This window comes from Lipotes vexillifer, unplaced genomic scaffold (assembly GCF_000442215.2).
Source record: "Lipotes vexillifer unplaced genomic scaffold, Lipotes_vexillifer_v1.1 scaffold382, whole genome shotgun sequence".
NCBI lineage: Eukaryota > Metazoa > Chordata > Mammalia > Artiodactyla > Lipotidae > Lipotes > Lipotes vexillifer.
In genome coordinates, this window is record NW_006780611.1 from 2,566,288 (window position 1) to 2,568,930 (window position 2,643).

At 41.0% G+C, this 2,643-nt stretch overlaps 1 pseudogene; it reads right to left on the reverse strand.

The window, feature by feature from the left end:
• Positions 1-1,929: 1,929 nt before the first annotated feature.
• Positions 1,930-2,319, reverse strand: LOC103081036 (N-alpha-acetyltransferase 50 pseudogene; annotated as a pseudogene).
• Between the last annotated feature and the right edge of the window lie 324 nt (positions 2,320-2,643).

The window sequence follows — 2,643 nt, forward strand, 5'->3', positions numbered from 1 at the left end:
CTCTCCCTTGCACGTGTGTGTATGTTCTTTATTATCTGTCTTGCTAAGGTTTTACCAACTTTGTTAACCTTTTCAAATAACTTTTTTTTTCACTTTGTTAATTTCTTTTTTTAATTAAATTTTATTTCTTTTATTCAGCAGGCTCTTATTAGTCATCCATTTTATACACATCAGTGTATACATGTCAATCCCAATCTCCCAATTCATCACACTCACTTTGTTAATTTCTTAATTGCGGGTTTTCTATTTCATTTAATTCTGCTTACCTTTATTGTTTCTATTATACTACTTTCTTTGGAAGCAATTTGCTCTTTTTTTTCTAGCTTCTTTTTTTTTTTTTTTTTTGAAGAGATGAAACTTTTATGCCAGAATTTACATAAGAGGATAAATATTATGAATCAATCTTCCTTTTAAAGTCACATGACAGAAAATTCAAGCTCTGTGCATTGTTTTAAAGTCTAATGAAAACATTTCTTGGGCCACCAGTATTGGCAATGTAGAAAATTTTAAATATTGGAGATGGGATTATGGAGGAAAACATGAAAATTTCAGATGTCTTCTATCTTACAAAAAGTTATCGACCCGTCAAAGCCACTCCCTATGTGCCAGGAAACGATCTGGCATAAACCAGTCCTGTCAGTAGAGGAGGTCACAGTGACATTTGCGTTATTAACACTTCTAGACTTCTACTTTTTCCAAGAATAGAAGCAATATGTTTAATAATTCCCCCACCCCCAAATCCTTAAACTCAAATCACAGGCACAGAATGTAAGCAAATCTGGGATGTTCTCCAACAGATAAGCAATTAGCACAGCTATGTTATTCTCAAAAATACTGTCTAGATATTCCTTCCTCTAAAATCAAATGCTCAGTGGCCACACTTCTAACCATCTGCATTAGCTGACATTAAATGCATTTATTGTGCCACAAGTCCATCTAAGCTTCCTTTTAGGTATTTTTTAATATGTCCAAGAGACAACACCTGCTTCAGGTTTATTTAGGGGCATTGACCTATAAGGACTCAACTCCATTTTTAAGGTTTGACTAACTATTGTGGATTTATTGAAGAAAAAGGACAGGAGAAAAAAAAGCAAATCACAACAAACCTCTTTAGGTCAGTTAAAGGCCATTATCTCTAGCTGGGATATTAAAAAAAATTAATCTCACCAGCCCGCACTCCTAAAGTTAATGCCACTTCTAACAATCAACAGCAGGAAAAATAAACCTGCTAACAAACAGCCCACTCATTAGCAAAAAGCAGTTTAAACTCAAATGCTGAGACCAAAGTATAATACTACTTACTCAGACTGTCCCAGCCACCGTCAGCCACCAGCGAGGAAGGAAGAAATAACTGCTTAACAGAACAAAATAAGCTTAGTATTTCTTACAAGGATAACAATGGTCCAACTCCTGAGATAATACTCAGAAGGACAAAAGGTGGAGTGAAGGCAATGTATAGGGATTAGTATCCCACAAAATCTTGAAACCCCCAAAGTACCACAAACACACTAAACTTGTCTATGAGTTAGAGAACAAGATATTGCTGCTGCTGCTTCTTGGCCTTTGAAATATACAATATTTTGTAGGCTCTGCCCTTCAATGTGAAAGCAGGACATTAAAAAAAAAAATGAAATTGACACTCAAGTTTTTGGGACCATATATCTTAACTGTGAAACTAAACAGATCTATACCTTCTCCTTCCTACAATCAAACCACCTCATAAAAATAAGAAAACTAAAACAATCCAAACATGATTAATAAATCCTTAAAAGTTTAAAACTTTTAGAGGAAAGGGAAGGAAGTTCTGAAAGGAGGTAACACAAGAACAAGGAAGGGGGAAAGGTTTAAAAGAAAGTGGGGGGGGGGAATCAATGGGCCTCTCTTTTATTTGGCGACAAGCAAGTGCAAGAAAGTTCATCTGTAATTTGTTCAGTTGTCTGTCTTCTGCACATCTGCGTTCTGGCCAGAAGGGACTTTGAGGTTTTTCTGCAGCACATGAGCATCAGCGGGCTCTATCCTCTTATAGTAGTTCTTCTTTGTCTCAATAATCTCAAAGCCAAACTTTCTGTAGAAGTCAATTGCAGACTCATTGCTGATCTGGACATGCAGATAGATGTTGTCAAAAGTGCCATCTTTTTCACAGATGTTTAAGACATGATTTAACATTTTAGTTCCAAGTTTTGCTAGCTCGCCAACCTCCAGAACATCCTTATAGAACTTGTCATTGTAGCTGACTGGAAAGATCACCTGGTTTAATCTCTTCAACTGCTTAATATTGTGTGGTGTCACATCTCCCAGCTCGATCCGGCTACCTTTCATCTTCCCCGCCTGCTGAGGCCGTTGTTACCACCGATATCAACGCCGTTGTCGTCGCCGCCCTGAGCTCTCCGCGCCCTCAGCTCGGGCCACTCCAGCCCGCAAGCCGGCCTCCTCGCTGAGGGCAGGGAGCTGAGCGGGTGACGGAGGCCGCGAGAGTCGAGCGCGGCCCTGCGTCTCCAGAGGGGGCGGGGGTGCCTCCCGCCGCCGCGCTGGCGCCGCCGCTTCTCCACACGTGCACACGGGGCACTCGCCTCCCGCCCTCCGCCACCGCAGCCGCCAGCCAGACCCGCCGCCGCGCTGTGACCTTTCACCCCGCCCCCTCTG